At 43.9% G+C, this 24,268-nt stretch overlaps 1 protein-coding gene across 1 annotated transcript in view; it reads left to right on the top strand.

Moving 5' to 3' along the window:
• The window catches only part of OTUD7A (OTU deubiquitinase 7A), a 371,485-nt gene that overhangs the window by 4,509 nt on the left and 342,708 nt on the right, over nt 1-24,268 (top strand). The window lies entirely within an intron of this gene.

Below are 24,268 nucleotides of genomic sequence, written 5' to 3'. Positions count from 1 at the left end.
GAGAAGTCAAATGCACATTGATGCTGATGCAAATTCTAAATTCATCTCCCTTGGTTTCAGAGCAGTAAGTCTAAAGTAAACTCATTTTCTAGGTTTGAATGATTTTGAGTCTCCTTCCAGGGAAATATTTTCTATTTAAACTCAGTTTACTCTTACATAGTTTTCCTTATAAATATAATGGAAATTTGGTGTCTGGATGAATATGTATGAGTAGGATGTGGTATTAATATTGGTATTTATATTTATGAAATGTAAAATGAGACCTTTGCAATTAATTTCCTTTTCTGTTCCATGTTTCATTCAATTGTTTTATTAAGTTACTGCAGTTTCACATGGCACTAATGATTGGTGTGAATAAACCACCTACCCAACCCTTGGTGAGATTAGATTAAGTTTCTTAGTTATGAGACAACAGCTTGGGAGTTGGACCCAGAGACGGCAGACGTTTTGAGCTGGAGCAGATACCTCAGGTCCTGTCCCTGCCAGGTTGAGCCTTACTGCCTCTGAGAAGACCTTGATCTACTGCCCTTGGGCTGACACATCCATGATTTACCTCAGTCATCTCTGTGCTTCCATTTTAGGAATTGTCCATCACATGGGGCTCTCCTGGTTCTTAAAGTAAGCTCAGGGTTGGCTTGCATGTCGAGGAAGTGACTACACAATGCCCCATGTCCTGGACATGATGTGCCCCTTGTTTTGCAACCCACCCCCAACCCCAAGCTGAATTGTACCCTTTTATCTTGGGGATCCAGAGGCCATGGTGATCATCCATTTCCCTACAGTTTCTCTAGTGATGATTTGAAGTTTGGAAAGAAATGTATATTATTAAAGTATTGAGAATTCATCTGCATGTGTAATATTTCATACCTTTTAAAAAAGGTCTTCCCACTTTCAAGGTGTACATAGTTAACTTTCTCTTTTTAAAATATATGAATTGGATTTTTTTTTTTTTGCCAGTATTTTAAATTACATCATGCTGACTCTTGAAGGAATCACCTCTGAGCAATAAAAATAAGTGGGACAAGTTGCCAACTCTGACTTGGACAGGGTGACCAGCTGTGTGACCTTGGGCACAGCCCTAGGCCGCCCCCTAGGAGAGAATATCTGCTCTGCTCCTTCTACAGGCTTTAGGTCAGGAGCAGGTGGGAGTGTATGCAATGAGTTCTTAAATCCTAAGGAGCCATCAGTTGTTCCAATAAAAGGAATCGGAGATGGAGTATGTCTGTCTCAGTCATCACTAGCCCAGTTTCTCTCTCTTGTCGGTTGATGGATTTACAATTTGTGCTTGTAACTCAAGGCATTGCTTGGTTGAATTTGCTTTGTGTTTTTTGTAGAGGAAGAAGGAGGCCTCAGTAAGGATAGATAGCCTCCTATGACTTAGTGATTTTTACAGTTTATCTACAATTGTGATCCAGCTCTGTTAAAAATACTAAAGGGAATTCCTCTAAATCCAAATAAATCACAAACTTCCTGCAAATTGGGCTGTGTCTCCTATATCTTGGGTGTTGCTGAGCCCCCAAGGGCTCATTGGATGATTATAAAACACGTTTTCTTACTCTTGGAATTGATGAAAGATTAGTCACTTGCATGAACAATTTGGGGATGGGGGAAAGGAAAGAGAAAAGCATTCCCAAGGTGGAGTTCTGCCAGTCAGTGTCAGTGAGGGGCACTGACTGTGACCTGAGATCCTGACAGCGTGGCTAATCCGGGCATTTACCCCTGTCGGGAGTGTGTGGCCAGATCAGTGTCTATACCACTCTCCCCACCCTGAACACGCTCCCTTGTAAGACCTTCTGGCACTCTCAGAACAAATCTTTGGGCCCTGAGACCATGGAGTATCCCTTGTCTTTGGCATTGACAGTGGCGAAGAAGGGTACAGAGGTTTCTGTGCCACGTCAGGGATGATGCAGTCCCATGTGGAAGGAAGTGGCTCCTTCACAAGCCCTGTCATTTATTAGGTTGAGTTAAAGCTCTGTGGCTATTTAACTTGGCACCATGGATGTGCAATTATTGGTAGGCAAATTAAAATGCCAAACTGGACCTTTGGAGAATCTGTGGCATGGAAATGCAAGGATGGGTTGCAGTTCACATACACTTGACTCTTCTGTTTGTAACGTCTATCTTGTCTGAGGTGTTGATTGGGAACTAAGTCCTGAGTCCTACTTGGTTGGAGGTGGCCAGTTGACTTGGGGTTGTCAGGTGTGGCATGTATTGTCAGCCTGGGCATCTTCTCAGGGTCGTCTGCCTGCACCTGGGTGAGGTAGACAGGGTTTCCTTAGATTTCTTCTACCAAGAGTGACTTATCCCTAGGGGGTTGGGAAATGGGCAAAACAGGGGAAAAGGATTAAGAGGCACATACTTCCACTTAGAAAATAAATAAGTCATGGAGATGGAGAGCACAGCATAGGGAACATAGTCAATAATATTGTAATAACATTGTATGGTGGCAGATGGTGGCTACACTCACCGTGGTGAGCACTGAGTAATGTATACAACTGTCAAATCACTATGTTGTACATCTGAAACTAATATAGCATTGCATGCCAACTATACTTCAATAATAAAATAAAAATGAATTGACTTATCCTGTGAACAGTCTGGCAGTCAGTGTATTCAGAAATGCATCATCACAAAGGGCATTTAAAGCTTCAGGACCCACCTTGGGAGGGGTTGATATGGAGGATCATTTAGGGTTTAAATGCTTAACATTTAGGGTTTATTAGTAGAAGATTAGTGTATAGTTGCATTTAAATTAGATTCTTTCCATTCCTGCAGAGTGACTGGAGGGCCAGGCTACAAACGTGGACATGAGTGAGTGTCTGTGCGTGGCCTGCCACCTGCCATGGTAAAGGATGGGTCCGGCCTGCTAAGGAGAGAATTCCCAGCCCAGAGATGGCCTCCTTCTTGCTTTATCCCCCACTCTGGGCACCTTCTTTAGGTCTTAATTTCACATGTAAAATGAAGAAATCTAGCTGCCTGACCTCTGATATCACATTAACTCTATGATTCTGTGCAAAATAACTCCCTAGTTCTAAGTGCTGACTAATCAAGGCCAAGAAAACCCTACTCATTGTTCTGCTAGAACAGATAGGAAAACTGGGATGTCTCTTTGAAACATATGTATCCATTTCTCAGGTGGAGGAGAATTTTAACAAGTGTGTATATTTTAGAAATGAGTTGTGTGGACAATATTCCTCCTTCTGACCAACAAGTTCATGGAGGAAAGGGTTGTGCATTAGCCCTTATTACATCTCTGAGGTACCTTGTTCAGAATAGGCTCTCAATTCGTGTTTGTTAAATGCATTTAATAGTCCTGTGGGATTAAAATTAGACATTTAATTATTCTTTCTAGAACTGCTTAGCTCCCATTAGTTCAAAAGTATTGTAGTTGAGAATGTGGCTTATGTAAAATTTGAAACATTTTCCAACGTTAGCTCCCAGTTTGGTAGTATGCAAAATAAACAAAACCCAGATTATTTACTGATTCTCTGTAATGGGACCTGCTTGTCATTCAGCAGACGGTACATTCTGAGAAGAGTTATAATTTCATATTTTCCATTATATATATCACATACACTATATGCAGTCTTAGGGAATATTAGCTACATCTGTTTGATAAGACAAGTTATTATACTCTAGAGTTTTAAAAAATATCCTCCAGACCTCGCTTTTCCCTGCCTGGGGTTGCAAAGGAGTCGAGAAAAATGAAGTGTTCTCTGCCATCCATGCTGCAGAGCAAGGGGCATGGAACTTCAGGGCTAACTCCTTCTTTGGGCCTCCCTCCACATCCTGAAGACTCGGGGCCAGTGACTGTGCTGTCCACTCCTGTTCCCTGCCCTCTTGCTACCTGCCTGTGCCTCCTTGATGAGCTCATCCCCCTGCTTTAAAGGGTCCCCATGGAGCTGCCAGGACCCTCCGACCTCAACTGTCTGCTGATGAGTAAGATTCCTTATCACCTGCCTTAATGTTATTTCAGTTCTTCAAGAGAATAAGATTGACCCAACTGGCAGTAACAACACAGCCATGAGACTGTGATGTTCAGGTCTGTCCCCAAGGTATTGAGAGAGAAACGACATTTCTGGATAAAGTACTGCTGGGAAATTTTCCTTTTAAGTAATTAGCCTTTTCTGTCATTGTCCCCTTTTAGTGTCTTTCTCCTGCAAAAGTTGCCCAAGAAGGAATTGAACCACTGTATCCATGATGACAAAGTGAGGGCTCATAGTTAAATGTTGCCATCTCATCAGAAAGGCCCTTTATCAGAATGGGAAGTCTGTGGCCCTTCCTCCCTGTCCCAAACTCTGGGTGCACTTGCCAGGCACTATGGAGCTCAGATGTGACACCCTGGAGGACATTAAGGATAGGCATTACTAAGGAAGGGAATACAGTCTACTATTAACCCTCTGTGGTACAGGAATGCCCAGGGTACCAGACAAGGGAAAGTCAAGTGTTTAAGGTGTGGCTGCGCAGCCTGGAATCAAATCCACTCCTCCAGACCCCAAAATGTGTGCTCTCCATGTCACACTCTTCCTAAGAGGGAGGAGGGGAGGTAGGCACATTTTCTTATTAGGAGGGCATGTTGGCCACCTGCTCCCTGGTGTGATGGGACAATTCACACAGCTGCCAAGCCTGCTATAGGGAACCCCTATATAGGAACCCCTAGGTTCCCAATGGCCCTACCCATCAGTTCTTCATGTTGCCCAGGAAGCAGGGAGTGACCTTTTGCCCTAGATTCCTGGTGGCATTCCATGACCAACAGGGAAGGACCTGAGAAAGCACCTCTGGAATGGACACCTGACTGCTCCAGGGAAACTCCCATCAAGGGCCTGGGGTGCAGACCTGGGCTAAGCATGGGTGACAGAAGGAAAACTGGGACCCTGCACCATCTTTGGGCAGCTACCAGGGTGATGGGGAGGCCACACGTGAAGGCACCCCTTTGGAAGAGTACAGGCAGGGGCCACGTAGCTCCACAGCTGAGGCACGTTCTCCGGGAGCCAGAGCCCTTCAGACCCAGCTTTAGTTTCTTCATCTGCACCATAGGCTGTACTCTGTAAGTTGTGTAAGACTGTACAAACAGAAGAAGTGGTTTTTTTTTTTAATGTTGCTGTTGTGATCACATGACTCTCAGTGGCTCATAGAGAATGTCCCTCAGATTTTGCTGCTGGATCTGCTAGACTTGTGGACCGAAGGTAGGTTGCAGGTCACTTCTCCGGGGATCAGGTATGTGTGAGGCTGCCACCCCATTCTGAGGCCGTCCCATACCCTTCCAATGGATTACTGTTTTCCCCAAATCCCTGGGCTAATGAAACTTGAGAAGCCTTTTTCTTACCCCTCTGCTTACCCTGAGTGTTTGCAGGCACTGGGCCCAGGCCAGCCCCATGAGTGTCAGTCAGATGGATCCCCATGCTCAGGGCACTGAGCAGAGTGGGTCCATGTTAGCCCCTGCCCGGACTGCTCAATGGCCTTGCACTTGCTCTCTCCAGCTACTCCTGTGGGATTCTGCATCTTCAGCATGCTCTGCTTTCATGAGTGCCCACAGGGGAGGATGTGGGCATCTGAATGTCCTGAGAGGAGCCCCTGAGTGCCCAGGCTGGCTTGAGTGAGACAACTCAAGCCCTGGGGGCCCCTGGGGGCCTGAGTCTAGGAGAGGCTGTGCTTTGAGCCTGGACACACTGGGTTCTATATTTGTTGGTGCTGCCTCCTGCAATGAGTCTCCGGCTGAGTCAGGTCCTCTCCCAGCCTCAGGGTCCCCACAGGTGACACTTGCCTCACAAGTGATGGCAGGTCCCAGAAACCTGTTGGCTCCCTATGGCTTCTCCCCTAACCCCTCTTCCATCAAGACTGAACCTAAGCCAACTGTGCATTAATTCCTTTCCAGTGGAGTTGGGGAGAGGCCAGTCCCCTCGCTGGGGATCTTGGGGACCTTAGTGAGGGTTCTTACTACCCTGATCCTCTGTGTCCTCATCTTGGAATGACAGTGAGTTGGGATACTTCACGGGGTTGTTGCAAGGACTACAGAGGCCAGATGTCAGGTGCTTGCTGTCAACTGTTAGAGGTCCTCTGGGAAAGGGAGGGGGGCTTGTCCAGGAGTTCTGGAGAAGTCTGGCAAGCACCTTCATGAGCTCACAGGTGGCTGTAGACAGAAAATATCCTGGAGCCAGAGAGGGAAATCTAGGCCTTTTGGGCACACATCAAAATTCACTCATGTGCTTTCCTGTTAGGTAGTGCACCAAAGAATCATTCAAACCTTTGTTCAGTGTGCATCACTGATATTAATTTTTAAACAGACTGTTGATGAACTTAGTTAATATGGGGGGGGAGGAGGGCAAGTTAAGAAGGCAGCCCTGAGTGAGCTCCACTTTGCTCTTGGTGTTTTGAGCATCACCATCTGTTTTGGGGAAACTTATAAAACATGTTCCTTAAGAAATACTGAAATCTAAAAAAAATAATAATAATAATAAAAAAGAAATACTGAAATCTAGAAAGATAAAACTAATACAGAACTTCCCTGATCTGCCCCCAACATCACCATGCTTCCTGGACATACAGAGAGGTAGAGATCTGGGTATTATGCCATAAAAATAGGCCCATACTATTTTTGTTCTTTTATTTTTCCTTATTCAATCCTTTTCCTTTTTAATGAAAAATCTGGTATTTGCACAAGTTAAAAGAATTCAAACAAAAGAAGAATAGTAAAATGTGTCATTTTCTAGTCCCAGACCCCAATCTCTCTCTCAGGAGGCACCAATGTTAATTACTCCTGTGTATCCTTCTAGAAATATTCTGTAAATATCTAAGTACATGAACATCTTTTTTTTATATGTATATTTAAACACATAGGAGCATACAGTACCCATTGTTCTCCATTCTCCTTTTGATCATGTTGGAGATTATTACATTTGTAGTCTATAAATATATGATATTTAAAAAGCACTCATTTAAATCTATTTTTGTTTAATAATGAAGGATTTACTGAATTTAAGCCAAATATCTTATTTCTTACAGTATGAAATTTCCTAAAACATCTCTTTCCCATTTTGGGTAGGTCAGCCTATGATTACTGACATACCCCAGATTATTCATTGGCCATCCCAGGTAGTCATTCCAGTAGGAGGGTCCACCCTCCGTTCATTCAGCACATGCCATATGGGGGGAAGAAGATGATGTGGATTTGGGGAGCAGCTATAGCCTCATTCAGTTCCTATAAAGTTATGGAAAACTGGAATACAGGTTTGCTAGCCACCTTGTGTTTAATTTGTGTGTGTGTGTGCGTTTACTTTTTTTTAAATTTTCTTTCTTATTTTTTTTTAAATTTACATCCAAATTAGTTAGCATATAGTGCAACAATGACTTCAGGAGTAGACTCCTTAGTGCCCCTTACCCATTTAGCCCATCCCCCTCCCACAGCCCCTCTAGTAACCCTCGGTTTGTTCTCCATATTTATGAGTCTCTTATGTTTTGTCTCCCTCCCTGTTTTTATATGATTTTTGTTTCCCTTCTGTTATGTTCATCTCTTTTGTCTCTTAATGTCCTCATATGAGTGAAGTCGTATGAGTTTTGTCTTTCTCTGACTAATTTCACGTAGCATAAGACCCTCCAGTTCCATCCACATAGTTGCAAATGGCAAGATTTCATTCTTTTTGATTGCCAAGTAATACTCCATTGTGTATGTATGTATGTGTGTATATACATATATATATGTAGATATGTCGATATATGTAGATATATACCTACATATACGTATAGATAAATAGATAGATATAGATAGATACCACATCTTCTTTATCTATTCATCCATTGATGGACATTTGGGCTCTTTCCATACTTAGGCTATTGTTTATAGTGCTGCAGGTGTGCTGTTTAATTTTTTTAATGTTTTTATTTATTTTGAGAGAGAGCGAGCATGTGAGCAGGGAAGGGGCAGAGAGAGAGGGGGAGAGAGAATCCCAAGCAGGCTCCTCGCATCAGCACTGGACTTGACATGAGGCTCGAACCCACTAACCATGACATCATGACCTAAGCAGAAATCAAGAGCTGGATGCTTAACTGACTGAGCCACCCAGATGCCCCAGCTACCCTGTGTTTAGATTTGGTATCAACTCCCTGCTGCTTTGAAAGATGACTAAATTGCATGGCCACACTTCCTTCAGACCTCTCCCAACCCCTCTTCCCCTACCTAGTTTATGCTAGAATTCCTGACATTGCCAAGACGCACACCATTTGCCCTCTCCTAGGTAACCTCAGTTTGCACAGGTCCTTGGTCTTAGTGCAATATTTAAATGTATTCTAGGATCACACAGTGTCAGTGCTTTTATCAGTAATTCTAGAGGAATTCTCAAGGGCTTTCTTTTCATTCCTCTTTCAATTATCTGAAGTTCATTATAGAGTTTGTTTTGATCCCCTGTTCCCTTCCCACATGGCTCATGACACCCACCTGCAGAATTCTTGCAAGTCTCAAAATATCTCTTGAAAATGAAAAAAAAGTGCTCTTGAATATATATGTGAATATAAAATTATTGAGTCACACTAGTCCTCTAAAACTGTATAGAAACATTTCTTCTGTCCTTTCTCACTGAGCATTATTGTGTAGAAATTTGAACTCAATCTGTTTTTGGCCTAGTTGTTCATATGATTCTTTTAGTTTAGTAATTTCACCAGGCTGTTTCTGGATGCTGATCTTGCTGTATCACTTTCTGTTAAACAAACACAGTATACCCCTTCATTAACAGAGACAAGACACTTTATTTCAGAGGTTTTATTTTATTCTATCATTGACCTTTTTCTGTTAATAATTCAAAAATGTTAATTATATAAGTACTATTTCTTCTGTGTCCTGTCATCTCTTTAATTAACTTGATATTTCATATCCTTTCCCATTTCATTTGCTTGTCTCTTTGGTTGATTGTTTTCATTCTTTTATTCAATTGGTTCTAGTGTGGTTTGCATCCATACCCCATTTATCTTATTTTTTATTTCTCCATTTTTCCCCCAAGCTCTCCTTCTCTTTCTGTCCTTGATTTTTAAAATCTTTTAGGAGAGTGTGGTAGGTAGGATAATGGTTCATCAAAGATGTTGATATTCTCCTGATCCCCAGAATTTGTGAATGTGTCACTTTACAAAGAAGAGGAGACTTGGAATTGAGAAAAAAGAGGGGCGCCTGGTGGCTCAGTCAGTTACGTGTCCAACTTCAGCTCAGGTCATAATCTCGTGGTTCATGAGTTCTAACCCTGCATCAGGCTCTGCACTAGCAGTGTGGAGCCTGCTTGGGATTCTGTCTCCCTCTTCCTCTCTCTCTCTCTCTCTCTCTCTCTCTCTCTCTCTCTCTCTCTCCCCCCCCCCTTCCCCACTTGTGTGCTCTCTCTTTCAGTTGCTCGCTCTCTCTCTCAACATAAAAATTAAAACAAAATCTTAAAAAAATAAGGAATTGGGACAAAAGAAAGGTATGGAATTAATGTTGCTAATCAGACTTTATCCTGGATTACTGGGAGGGCCCAGTGTAATTTGGAAGGGCCCTTGAATGTGGACAAAGGAGAGCCAGAGAGGTATCATTGTGAGAAAGACTCGTCCTGATGTTTTAGGCAAGGGGTGGCTTCTAGATGCTGAAAAAGGCAAGGAAAAAAGTTATTCCTGTGGTAGGCACAATAGGGACCCCCCCCACAAAGATGTTCACGTGCTAGTCCCCAGAACTTGTGAATATGTTGTTTCATGTGGCAGAAGGGACCTTGCCAGTATGATTAAGTCTTGAGATGGGGATTTTATGCTGAATTATCCAGGTGGGCCTGCTGTAATTTCAAGAATGGAAGGGGGGTGGTCAGAGTGAGAGAGGAGATGTAAGGATGGCAACAGAGGTTGGATGATGCAGTTCCTGGAAGGGGACCACAGGCCAAAGAATAGTGGTGGTCTCTCGAAACTTGAAAATACAGGGAGCAGATTCTCCCCTAGAGCCTCCTGAAGGCAGCTTTGCAATACCTTGATTTTAGCCCAGTGAGACCCATTTCAGACTTCTGATCTCTAGTACTGTAGGACATTTCTGTTGTTTTAAGCCACCATGTTTGTAGTGATTTTCTGATAGCAGTAATAGGAAACTAACAGAGACTAAGGGGGATATTTTGCTGAAAAGACTCTTCACCTATTTCCTTATGAATATTTCCTCACCCATCTCCATCTGCTCATTCTTCTCTCCCTCCTTTTCCATCCACGTTTCTGTGCCCGATTCCTGTACTGGTTACTTTGTGATTTTAGTCATTTTTTTTTTAATATGGTGGGTTATTTGTTGAAGAATGGAGGTGGGGGTAATGCTGGGGCAGGTGTACATTCAATCCAAGTTTGTGGCCTGGAATACACTTTCTCCAGATGTATTTTCTTTGCCCAGTAGGGTTGTGTTCCCTAGATTTTCATGGTTAAGTCAGGTGTGGCTCCAAGCAGACCTTTTGTGTTCCTGTCTCATATCTGCTGCCTTCTTTTCTTTCTGTATGAAGCCAGATTCACAGGTGGAGGTTTACTCAGTGTCTCTGTTCCCACGTCCGTAAGATCTTTCATGACTAGCCACATCAATGCCGACCACTTCTCCCAGAGGAGTCTGACTCCCCCCCCCAGGGGTCAGCAGGTAGGCACTGGCTTGCTGTGTCCATTCCTGACCACATGGGTTCTGCAACACTTGGTGGTTTGCGCTTTGTGCTTGTGTCTGTCTCTGATTCACTGAGGGTAGAATATGTTTCTCTTTATAGTTCTTACTCTGCCTTTCCATTGTTTTGGGGGCTTTCAAAGAAAGTATGGATAAGTAAACCCTTCAGGAGAAGCTTCTGTCTCATCACACCATGGTTGTGTGGATGCTGAGGGATTTTGCTTATAATTTTTGGGAACTCCTTATGCTTTAAGCAAGTTAAACAGGTCAGTTTTTCACAGGGGCTGAACATTGTTTAGTGTTTGCAATTTGGGAGCTCCTTTTCTAAGAAGAGGTTTTATTTTACTCCAGAACACTTTTGCACAAAAGCTTTACTGTTAGAGAAGCTATCATATTAGACATTTAGCATCCCCAAGGCCCTCCCCTGCACAGCAGCCTGGAGGAAGGAGACAGACAGGTACTGCACTAGACATCTGGCCTAGGCCTCCTCCACTTGTGTGACCTGATCCCACACCTGCTGTGTCTCAATGGACTTGGGGTGACCAACCACCTGTATCTCAGAAATCTGATGGCCTTTTGGACATAAATCAATAAAGGCTTGAATGAATACTTCCTGTGTTAATCACTAATGAATATTAAAGAAATGCTGTAATCCATAGCAGCAAGAGCAAGTGTCACTGACTGCCATGTGCTTTATTGACGTTATTTGGTTTACATTTCACAACCACTCTGGGAGGCAGATGTCCCTGTTCGGGTGAGCCAAGTTAAAGGGGCACACAGTTTGCTAGTTGTCTACCTCATGAAGCAGAAACTGTCTTTACAAGCACCCAAATTAGTTCTTCACACCCAGGAGGTGTGCCCTAGCTTTGTTGGGTTGAGTTGAAGCTTATGAACATTTTGCATTCTCTTACAAACTCTTAGTGCATGCAAATCTATTGATTTAAAGTACATTTTGGAATAGCTTACTTGCAGTAATTGAGGATATATTTGCTTGTTATAAACATTACGTTTTGTTACATGTTAACAACCCTCAGTTTTGTACTTTCTCCATCTTGCTAAACTTAAAATCAGGAAGTCCTAAATCCTAAGGAATATGAGTTGGTGAGGACTTCGTCCCAGTCAGGCCCACTGCAGGCTGTTCTCTAGGGCACATCCTTCAGCCTGTTGTACCTGGGGCACCAGCCAGCCACATGGTGTAGAAGGAATAGAGCTCACACATCATTGTCTACACTTGCTTGGAGGGGGGGCATCCACCATGCACAAAAAGACAGTAAGCTGAGACCGAATACTTTTTTTTTTCTCTTTATCCACCTGCCTACTGTTTTATAGAGTACACAGGGGTTGTCAGTCATGGCGATGAGTAACCAGTGGTCCATGGCTTCAGAGAAGCCATCAGGGTTGAGTTCCATAGCCCTGTAGACAGGAAGTCAGTGGCACCCAAGAATCAGTTGAAATGATCAATACCATCACTGTGCTGTTGCAAATATGGAGAAAGAGCAAAATATACCTGGTGTTTGGGAAGGACTACACCCTGGGGTCACTTATACAACCAGAATGAGCAAGATCTTGGTGAATGTAGCCTTCGGAAGCTTCCTCGGATACCTGGGAAGATAAGAGAATGAGACGTCCATCTAGTGGTTTCTGGGGGCCTCCCCCCATAGATGACTCATGGCTGGCATCAATTCTAGGACATTATTAGCCACTAGCTCTTCAAAGATTGCCTGTTACTACCCTCCTTTCTTTTCTTTTCCAGTTACTCATTTATCAGTCCTTTTTGTTCCACTCTTATTTTTTCGACCTTCTCTCACATTATCTTTCTTCTAGTGTTCTATACTTCATTCTGTATAGTCTGTTCAGCCTTGCCTTCCACTTTGTGAATCTTCCCTTTGTCTAGTGTATGTCAACTCACTATAAAACCCAGCTGCTTGGCTTTTTATTTCTGTGACTATATTACTCATTTCCATGAATTCCCTTCATTTCCTACATCCTTAGTCTTTTAAAAAGTGTCATACTGTTTACATAGAGTTTTGATCACTTTTAAAAAATGCTTGAATCCATCTCTTGAAACAGTATGTTATAGTTTGTGAGTAATAATCTGTTACCTGAACATCTTGGTGATGGTGGGCTTCGTGGGGGCGGAGGGCCTGGTCCTGCTGTTCTCTGGGTCTGCCACCCCTGTTTGAGGGGAGTTGTTTCATGTTGTGTTTTCTCAGGCTCTAGGTGGCTATCTGAGCTGAGGACCATATAAGCCTGTGCCCTTTATCTGTAGTCATGCAGTCTTCAGTGAGGGCTGTGGAAGTGCTTTGCATGAGACAGGGATGTCCTCAGTGTGGGGGTCAGGATAGAGCTAGCCACAAGGCACAGACACCATGGGTGTGTTGAATATATGTCTTACCCTGAAGTTGGGAACAGCTTGGAAAGTAGAGCCACCAAAGGACAAGGCAGTGACCAGTCTGTTTGTGTGCCAAGGCTTAGGAATTCCCAGTGAGCGGTTTCTTGACTGAGTGCTCAGTCGTAGATGGAGCAGTATTGGTTGCATTGGGGAACCTTATCAGCTGCTCAGAGGCACAGTACTGACTGACCCTTTGCAACTGACTGTGTTGTATTTTCTGGAAGTTTGTTTGTTTGCTTCTTTTTTTCCCTATAAACAAGATTGAAAATGCAAAGCTTTGGTGTAGAAGACCACACAGTACTTCAGGAGGTGAGTGTTGGGTCAGTGCAGAGAAAGGAGGAAGGCAATGCATACATTGATGGCTGGAATATTCTCAAACCTGTTGGGCAGATGATATGCAACTGAGGTTCTTTACCAAACTCCATTGGAAAAGACTTTTTTTAAAAGCACAGAACATTTTTATAGAGTGTTGCCTACAATTGGGAAACTATTACTTGAAGTTCAAGGTTAGACACTGCACCCATACAGACTGTTCTACCTTGTCAGCCATTATTCTAGCTACACCACAGCACATGACTGCCTTGCCCCCATCTTGGCTGCTAGCTTCTCTGCCCCTTTCTGGATACCTCATAGGCCTGCCCTTCAAGCATCCCAGCCTCTCTCATGACACATTTTATGGTTTTCCTTTCTCTGCTTGCCCCTCAGTCACTGTACCATTAAACTATGCCCTCCCATCAAAGAGTGTGTGCTTTCCTGGGAACCCTGTAGTTAGAGTCCTACCTCCCAAAGATCTGCAGGTGTTTTTCATGGTCATGGCATAGGAAAAATTCTTTAGATCTCCAAAAGAAGATAATTACCTGTGTTTTACTCCTTTGTACCATTAACCCCCCCAAAAAGTCTTGCAGTAACCTCACCCACCCACCAAAGAAAGGACCATGCACCCAGTAAATTTGGAGTCTGAGGTCACTTTACTTCCTGGGAGTATAGAACCTGTTACCAAATTACCATGACCTGGAGTCTTCACAGTTAGCCTCCTTCTCCTGGTAATCATAGCAACAATGAGTGGGGACACCATTAGTTGTACTTAGCACTGAACAGCACTCGTCTTGCTGTTCGACGTGTTACTGCACCCCTTTGTGCACTTCTGACTGTACTCACATCAGTCAAGTGTTCGCCATGGTCCTGCTCTACATGCTGTTCTTCTGCATCCTGGGAATTGAGGTGGAATTGTCCCAGGGGCACGCAGTACCAGTTGCCTGTATTTACTCCTGGGAGGATGTTTGAAGTGGTCATGAGTTTATGTTAAATGTCCCCAGTATCCCCCTGTGACATCTTGAACTTTGTCTGCAGTCATATCCCAGCATGACATTCAGCACTCATACCATGCAGACTGATCCAGCCAGCAGATGACAGACATGGCCAACCCATTGGGCATCTTGCTTCCTCATCTCTCGGCATTTTATTGACTCTGTCTCTACATTTAATCTTGGCTGAATTGTGCTGCCCTTGGCTTTGTGTCATCTCAGTTCGAAAGACGTTTTGTCTCAAACTTTCTTCTTTGCAAAAGTAGAAAATACTCTTTGGAAAAATACCCATTGGAAAAAAGGTAATCTTGTGTGCAAAGAATATTTCATCTGGTTTTGTTTTCCTCTTTACCTGGTGTTACTTCTTGAGCCTTTTCCACAGTATTAAATATTCCTCTTAAACTGAGGTTTCTGTGGCCACATGGCACACATCAACTGAATGTGCTGCGGTTGGTAAACTGATTATTGATCGAGGGCTCCCTGAGGGCTGGGCACCGTGGCTTTTCTGTGGACCTGTTCCAGGGCAAGCAGGTGAATAGTTCCAGCACAGCATGGCAGATCACCAAAACTCAGAGAGCTGCACTTCTTGCCCATTTTTGTTCCTGAGTGCCATTGCCAGCGCTTTCCCTTTATTCCTATTCTGTTGGTTTCCAGTCAGCCCCCTTTGCAATTTTGCCCTGGTCTGTGTCATACTTTCTCATCCCAGCTTTCTTAGTGGAAGTGTACTCAAGGATGTTATGATTCCACATCCTTTCTCCAAACCTCCACCAAAGAAAAATAAAAGACAGTCTGGGCCCCAGGTATAACAGTGGCTGCTTTTGGCCTAATAGAAATTTTTCAGCCAACCAGGAAGGAGTTGTGTGGATCCAGTTCCTAAGATCAGGATTCCTAGTGGATCAGAGCCAGTCAGAGGCAGAGAGAGGAGCAAGTAGAAGCAGGAGGAAACAGCCCCAGGAACAGCTGAATACCAGGAGTTCTGCACTCTGGGGACCATGGTTCTGAGAATGCATCTGATGCAACCCCAGGTCTGTGGGTCCACTTGTGATCTGGCATTCCCAGAACAATGTCTCCTCTTCTTCCTCCTCCCCATCCTGCTGCTGATTCTCCCCTGTGGAGTCTACTGAGCTTCTATTGCTACACTCAGAACACTTGCCTCTCTAGGCCTACGTAGGCCTTTCCTCATCTGTGTGTAGGGCCAGCTTAGAACATGGGGCTTTTGGGGCACCTGGGTGGCTCAGTCAGTTAAACATCTGGCTTCAGCTCATGTCATGATCTCATAGTCCATGAGTTTGAATCCCATGTTGGGCTCCATGCTGACAGCTCAGAGCCTGGAACCTGCTTCAGATTCTGTATCTCCCTCTTTCTCTGCCCCTCCCCTGCTCATACTCTGTTTGTGTCTCTCTCTGTCTCTGTCTCTCTCAAAAGTAAATAAACATTAAAAAAATAGAACATAGGATCCCACAAGGTCTTGGAGGGTGTGGGAAGAGCAGGAAGGGAGGCAGTATCTCGAGAGGCTCTAGGAGGGGCCTTGTAGGGAGAATACTGGGTGGTCAAGGATGTCCCAGGCTGGCCCCATCTTGGGCCTTTCACCAGCTGGGCTACCTGCCCGTGCTCACTGAGTTCTTAGGATCTATAAAGAGGGGCCTATTTTGAGAAGGATTCTTCTGCCCCAGGCTGGCTCCTCTGTCCCCATGGGACACATCACGCAGAGCCAGAATGCAGCCAGCTTCATGGGGACAGAGGAGCAAGAAGGCTGCCCCTTCCAGCATTGCCAGCTGGTTACCATGGGTATTGTATCCCTTCACCTGTTGGAAAGATATGGACAGAGCAAGGGCAGGACAACCAGAGGCTCAGCAGCCTCTTTAACTTCACTTCTCCTCGAGATAGAGAAGTCTAGGGCATGGAACAAGGTGTGTGCAGATGTCAGGAAAATGTACAGGTGTATGCAGTACAACCCCAGTGAGGGAATGGCCAGTGCCATATGAGATGAGGAAGGTGATGTGTTAAAGAATTCTGCTTTTACATAAGAGACTCTTAAAAACTGAGAACAAACTGAAGGTTGATGGGGGGGTGGGAGGGAGCGGAGGGTAGGCGATGGGTATTGAAGAGGGCATCTTTTGGGATGAGCACTGGGTGTTGTATGGAAACCAATTTGACAATAAATTTTATATATTAAAAAAAAGAATTCTGCTTTTAAAAATTACTATTATTTTTTTTTATTTTTTTAAGTTTATTTATTTTGAGGGAGACAGAGACCACACAGGCAGGGGAGAGGCAGAGAAAGGGGAAGAAAGGATCCCAAGGAGGTTCCGTGCTGTCAGAACAGACCCTTGAACTCATAAAACTGAGAGATCACAACCTGAGTCAAAACCAAGAGTCAGATGCTTAACTGATTGAGCCACCCAGCCACCCCAAAATTACTGTTATTTTGTTTTATTTTATTTTTTAATATAATTTATTGTCAAATTGGCTAACATACAGTGTGTAAAGTGTGCTCTTGGTGTTGGAGGTAGATTCCCGTGGTTCATCACTTATATACAACACCCAGTGCTCATCCTAACAAGTGCCCTCCTCAATGCCCATGACCCATTTTCCCCTCTCCCCCACCACCCCCATAAACCCTCAGTTTGTTCTCTGTATTTAAGAGTATCTTATGGTTTGCCTCCCTCTCTCCTTCTCCCTCTTTTTCCCCCTTCCCCTCCTCCATGGTCTTCTGTTAAGTTTCTCAAGATCCACATATGAGTGAAAACATATGGTATCTGTCTTTCTCTGCCTGGCTTATTTCCCTTAGTATAATACCCTCCAGTTCCATCCACTTTGCTGCAAATGGCCAGATTGCATTCTTTCTCATTGCCAAGTAGTATTCCATTGTAAATATAAACCACATCTTTATCCATTCATCAGTTGATGGACATTTAGGCTCTTTCCATAATTTGGCTATTGTTGAAAGCGCTGCTGTAAACATTGGGGTACATGTGCCCCTATGCACCAGCACTCCTGTATCCTTTGGATAAATTCCCACTAGTGCTATTGCTGGGACCTAGGGTAGTTCTGTTTTTAATTTTTTGAGGAGCCTCCACACTGTTTTCCAGAGCGGCTGCACCAGTTTACATTCCCACCAAGTACAAGACGGTTCCTGTTTCTCCTCATCCTCACCAGCATCTGTTGTTTCTTGAGTAGTTAATTTTAGCCACTCTGACCAGTGTAAGGTAATATCTCAATGTGGTTTTGATTTGTATTTCCCTGATAATGAGTGACGTTAAGCATCTTCTCACGTGTCTGTTGGCCGTCAGGATGTCTTCTTTGGAAAAGTGTCTATTCATGTCTTCTGCCCATTTTGTCACTGGATTATTTATTTTTTGGGTGTTGAGTTTGATAAGTTCTTTATAGATTTTGGATACTAACCCTTTATCTTATATGTCATTTGCAAATATCTTTTCCCATTCCATTGGTTGCCTTTGAGTTTTGTTGATTGTTTCCTTTGCAGTGCAGAAGGTTTTTATCTTGATGAGGTCCCAGTAGTTCATTTTTGCTTTTAATTCCCTTGCGTTTGGAGCAAGAAATTGCTTCAGCTGAGGTAAGAGAGGTTGTTTCCTGATTTCTCCTCTAGGGTTTTGATGGTCTCCTGTCTCACATTTAGGTCTTTCATCCATTTTGAGTTTATGTTTGTGTGTGGTGTAAGAAAGTGGTCTAGTTTCATTCTTCTGCATGTTGCTGTCCAGTTCTCCCAGCACTTTTTGTTAAAGAGACTTTTTTCCATTGGATGCTCTTTCCTGCTTTGTCAAAGATTAGATGGCCATACATTTGTGGGTCCAATTCTGAGTTCTCTGTCTATTCCATTGGTCTATGTGTCTGTTTTTGTCCCAATACTATACTGTCTTGATGATTATAGCTTTGTAGTAGAGGCTAAAGCTAGGGATTGTGATGTCTTCTGCTTTGGTTTTCTTTTTAAATATTACTTTGGCTATTCAGGGTCTTTTGTGGTTCCATACAAATTTTATGATTGTTTGTTCTCACTTTGAGAAGAATGACGGTGCTATTTTGATTGGGATTGCATTGAATGTGTAGATTGCTTTGGGTAGTATTGACATTTTAACAATATTTGTTCTTCCAATCCGTGAGCATGGAATATTTTATCCATTTCTTTGTGTCTTATAAATGGGATCAGTTTTTTCTGTTGCTTCATTATTGGTGTATAGAAATGCAACCAATTTCTGTACATTCATTTTGTACCCTGCGACTTTGCTGAATTCATGTATCAGTTCTAGCAGCCTTTTGGTGGAATCTGGGTTTTCCATGTAGAGTATCATGCCGTCTGTGAAAAGTGAAAGTTTGATGACTTCTTTGCCAGTTTTCATGCTGTTTATTTCATTTTGTTGTCTGATTGCTGATGCTAGGACTTCCAACACTATGTTAAACAACAGTGGTGAGAATTACTGTTATTTTAAAGTAAGCAGTAAGATGGGAACAGGAAGGCGTTTGGATGGCAAGAAACCAACTTATTTATAGGAAAGTTGTAGAAGGCATTTGAAATGATGAGTGACTAAGGGTCATAATAATCCTCCCCTGATTTTCAAATTCACCACCAAAGTGAATATGTCATTGCAACTTTGGGTAGACTTCACAGGGAGGATGAATAAACTCTGGTTTGAAAGCTCTGGTATATGACTCCACTCACCCCAGGCCATGGCGCTTCTGTCCCAAGGGCAGTCCTCACAGAGTCTGCATGCATTGGCTGGGAGATACCCTGCCATTGAAAGGACTGTTTTGGTGCAGAGCTTCAAGCCCATCCCACACAGGATGGAGGGGCATTGCCAGGCCTCATACTGTATGTGACAGGCTAGCCCTGCCTGTCCTTAAACTATTTGGTTTGAGTCATAGAACAGAAAAAAATATATATGTAAGTAAACAGGCCAAAAAGAATAAGTGACCCAGCTAGGGTTTGTGCATTGTCACCAAGCTCAGCAAGGGCTCATCTGAGATGCTGCCACAGATGTTTGCAGAAAAGATGGGCATTGCCTGCTGTAATCCTGTTAAGTGGAAATGGTACAGACTTTCATTTTGAAGTTGTAAGTTTTTAAAGAAGAACTGAAAACATAGCACAGGTGGAAAAAAAATCACTGTCGGGACATGTTTTAAAGAGACCATGTTAATGAAGCCTTGATTGGAGTTTTTATTTTTGAGAAAATATTTAAAACATTTTTGTCACACGTGAGATGAAAGATTCCTGAGAGCATGGGTGACAGTTTTGTTTCTGGGTGTTCGAGGTACTTTTTGAGGATGTTGTCCTCCTCAGCCATCAGGAGGGTTGGTCCTGGGGGGCAGTGTTGCAGTGGCCAGGTCTGGTTGGCTTCCCTGTTGTTCCTTTTGTGGAGTGGGGTTTGCGTAGTGGTGCTGTGAGGTGGGACATGTGGACCCAGGGCTCATGCTCAGCAGTGTCTCACCCTAATCCTCAGCCCTTGCCTTCGGAGTATCCAAAGCATTGATTACCATGCATGTCACATTAGCATTTGGGATCTTCGGGAGCAAGCAACAAATGTAAAACCATCTTTCAGAATGCAGTGAGTTTGGGATTTTCTTCTGTTATGCTCTTGCTTAAGTCATGAAAGACATGCTTTAAATAGGGAAGCAGCAATGTCATTTACAGACACTTTCCTAGCACTAAGTAGGTCAGAGTTTTGTCACGGTTTTGACGAGATCACAGGTGAGTCACCATAAATTTGGAGAGAGTCACGAATCTTGTCAGAATTCAGAGTGCATTTGCAATCCAGTTAAATGGCATACCTTAATTCCTGGCCTGCAGGACATCCTCTTACCCTGCCCCTCCCCCCTCACACAGTCTGTGCTGAAACCAGCCATCAGAGGGCCAGGTACCTGCTGCCCCCCCCCGCCCCGAGGGACTCGCCCTCACAGCTGGCTGAGGAAAATCTGTCCTCTTGCTGACTTGACTGGTAGGAAAAACCAAGTCCTGGGATTGGCATGAGAGAACCATTTCCTCTCCCTGGCTTACATCTTTTTATAGAAGCATGACCTCACACAGAAAAAAAGGTGCACATTGTAAGTGTACAGCTTGATAAATGTTCGCAAACTAAACACACCCTTGTAATCCATACGCAGGTCAAGATGCAGAACATGCCAGCACCCCAGGAGCCCACCCGGAGGAAGCACTATTATCACTTCTCACACCCTAGGTTGGTGTGGCCTGTTGATGCTTTACATGCGTGCATCACACAGATGCATGCATCTCTGGCTTCTTTCACCTCCCATTATGTTGACAGAGTCTATCCAGGTGTTTGTGTGTGTTTGTAGCTCATTAAGTCTCAGTGTGTACGATATTAACTCTTCAAACAATATATATAATAGATATAGATATAGATATAGATATAGATATAGATATAGATATAGATATAGATATATATTACTGTTTTTATTTATTTTTGAGGGAGAGAGAGACAGCACGATGAGCAGGAGAGGGACAGAGAGAGAGGGAGACACAGCATCTGAAGCAGGCTCCAGGCTCTGAGCTGTCAGCACAGAGCCCAATGCTGGGCTTGACTTCACGAGAACCGTGAGATCATGACCTGAGCCAAAGTCGGAGGCTTAACCGACTGAGCCACCCAGGCACCCTGGATATTCACTCTTGGTGGGCATTTGGGTAGTTTCCAGTTTGGACTCTTCTAAGCACTGTGGCTTTGGTCACTCTAGAACATGTCTTTTGCTGAACATTTGGATGCATTCCTGTTGGGTGCATACCTAGGAGTGGAATTGCTGGGTCATAGGGATTCTTAGCTTCTATGTATGAGAGACTTGAGCTTTTCAAAAAATACAACACTTTCCAGTCAGGGAGAAGCCAGAGTGAGGTTTTTCAGGTAGGGTAAATAAAGTTACAATGGCAATAGAGTGTATTTTGGGTTGATATTGGGTCAAACGGAAATCTAAAGGCACTTTAATAAACATTCTTAGAAATCTGAGAGAAGATAACTGGTTTTTGTAGAGGCAAATTCTTCATTTAATGAGGAATTTTTATTCCCGTGTCAGCTTGTGCAACTTGGTTAAGTTTTTCTCTGGGTGCTTAAATTATATCATCCACCAACAGAGCATGTCCTAGCCCTGATGAACTTAATCTGTATGGGAGTAAGGAATGGATCATGTAGACAGGCAGAGGCAGAGCAGACCACCAAACTGTCACTATCTGTTTGTGGCATATGCTCCTGAGGCTACATCCTGTGTTAAGATATGGTTCAGAAAGGCCCTCAGATGCCAAGGAAACCTTCTATGCACATGAGTCACATTTCCATGGCACTTCATGATTTAAGCCAGGCTTCCAACAGCATCACCTCTCAGACCTTTTGAAGTGGGGGAAGGGAGATGCAGGGACAGTGTTACCCTCTTATCACAGATGATGAAACTGAAGGTCAAGTTAAGTACCTTGCCCTGGGGAGAGGGGGCGGTGTCTCAACATGACTAAGAAAAAGAGTCCTGCTCATGTGTTTTGGCCACAAACCCCATGACATTCTCCCACTCCACAGCCCCCTTCTCTGTTTATGAAGCAGGTAAATTAAAGGTGGTGCTTTATTTTATAGCAACTCTTAATACATTTACCTGAGTGACCAGCCCCTTTGGGCTTGGTGGAGGTCTGCCTTCCCAGCCTCTGTCTTGCACCGATGATGCTGAATGCTCTTCAGCAGCAGGGCATGACTGCCTGGCAGATGTCCTGTCAGCATGAAACAACACAAGCCTGTTACTTTGGGTATCCTTTTGATGTGCTAATTCGTACGGATTCTAAAAAGTCATTTGGGGAAATTTGGGTAATGGGATGTAGCCAATCAGGTCACGTGGAATCTACATCTTCAGAAGAACATTTTGGCAGTAGTATAGATTTTAATGTTTCCTTTTCATGTGTGGTATTTTCTGAAACCTGAGAATTAACTTGGAAAATGTTTTTTTCCGAAACTACTGATAACTATTAAAGGGGGAAAAAAATAGACCGGAAACTCATCTGGTTAACTTCAAGGGATGTCTATCATTAAAGGAAGTTTGATAACCTCCAAAGGTTTGATGTTACCTTTGATAGTTCTAATAGAAAACAGACTGCTATTGTCTGGAGAGTAAGCTTTGAGCTTTCGTTGTATAACATCCTGTAAAATTATTACAGAACCTGTTGCCTGTATCTTGAAATTGTTAATGGGGAATACTGGCCAAAATAGGTAAAATTTTTATTAGCAAAAGATATTTTATTTCGTGTAAATAGTTTAGTTCACATCTGACCAAATTAAAGAACTTAAAACAAAACAACAACAAAAACCCTAAGTTTATTTATTTTTTTAAAAAATTTAATGTTTGTTTTTGAAGGAGAGAGAAAGACAGAGTGTGAGCTGGAGAGGGACAGAGAGAGAGAGGGAGACACAGAATCTGAAATGGGCTCCAGGCTCTGAGCTGTCAGCACAGAGCCCAACTTGGGGCTCGAACTCAACAAACCCTGAGATCATGACCTGAGTGGAAGTCAGATGCTTAACAACTGAGCCACTCAGGCCGCCCCCCCCCCACCTCCAAGTTTATTTTTTTAAGTAAGGCAACTTTTTAACTGTGCCGTTTATATTTTGCATCTGTGTCAGTGACCCCTCACAGCATTGCCCCAGAAAGTGATTATGATTTTTTAGGGTTGTTTAAGAATCCCAGCCTTGACGAGAGGGTTTTATCTCCCAAATCAGCCCCACGTGTTTTTTGTCCTAGGGATGGATACTGTTGTTTGTACCTAAGAGTCCTGCAGTGGAGACACCCCCACAGAGCTTGTCTGCATCCCCTCATGTGTCAGTGCCTCTGTCCAGTGACGAGACAGATGCTGCATGTTAGCAACTGGGCTACCAAAGCACAGGGTGGAGCTTCTTCCTTAGACTTTAGGTCCAACCACATACGCTGAATTTCAGATTTCTCTGCTGTAAAAGTTGTAAAACACAGTCATGGTGATGGTAAGTTCCTCTCAATCATCGCCATCTGTGAGGAGGGATCTGGCCGTGCACTGTGCCCTCCCCCCGGCCTGCCATCACCCATGTTCCTGCACCTGTGCTGAGTTGGTGCCAGTGCAAGCAAGATGTACTAGGTGTGTCTTCAGAAGCCTTTGTCTGGCTCCACTGTATCAGAGTCTCAAATTAGGATCTATTCCCTCTAGAGTTCAGGTTAAAATCACTTTGAGGCCTCATTCTGCTGGTCACCATAAGTTCATTCTTTCATTTGGTCCAAGAATCCACATTTGTGCTTGAAGTCCTGCCAATATGCAAATGGAAGAAGAGGAGGAACATGAACAAGATGGTCCTGCTCCCCACAGTGGCCACCTCCTAGTGGCTTTATTGCTATGTAGTGGTGACATCCAGTTGCTGAGGCCAGTGCCCACCCACTGTGAGAAGCAGCATAGTCACTGAGGCCCCTGGCTGCCCCTGGTCCAGGAGGAGGAGGTGGAGGGGATGCCCTTTGCCCCCAGTGTTGTTCTTAAAGGTGGGCTCCAAGCCACAGCTGTCCCTGTGGGAGTGCCATGGAGCCAAGGGCTGGGAGAGCAGCCCACTGACATCGGAGAACTCCTGCCCCAGTCCAGCTGTCTGGTTGAGTCACCCCGATCCATCACATCTGCTCTGATGTTTCAGGATCTCAAACAATAAGGCCTGGATCATGGTCAGATGTGCATTTGGCGAATGTCCCTCTGGCTGTTCAGTGGATTATAAGGGGGAGGGGGGGCGTAGAGGTCAGTTAAGAGTAGTGGGTGCTCCACTGGATGCCTGTGTGGCTCAGTCCATTAAGCTTTCAACTCTTGATTTTGGGTCAGGTCATGATTTTGCAGTTTGTGAGTTCGAGCCCCATGTGGATTGGGATTCTCTCTCTTCTCTCTCTCTGCCCCTCCCCAGCTTGTGTGCATGCTCTCTCTCTCTCTCTGTCTCTCTCTCTGTCTCTCTCTCTCTC

The sequence above is a fragment of the Felis catus genome, chromosome B3 (genome assembly GCF_018350175.1).
Source record: "Felis catus isolate Fca126 chromosome B3, F.catus_Fca126_mat1.0, whole genome shotgun sequence".
Taxonomy (NCBI): Eukaryota; Metazoa; Chordata; class Mammalia; order Carnivora; family Felidae; genus Felis; species Felis catus.
Note: the sequence above shows the minus strand (reverse complement) of the source record. Positions and strands in the feature narration are given on the sequence as shown.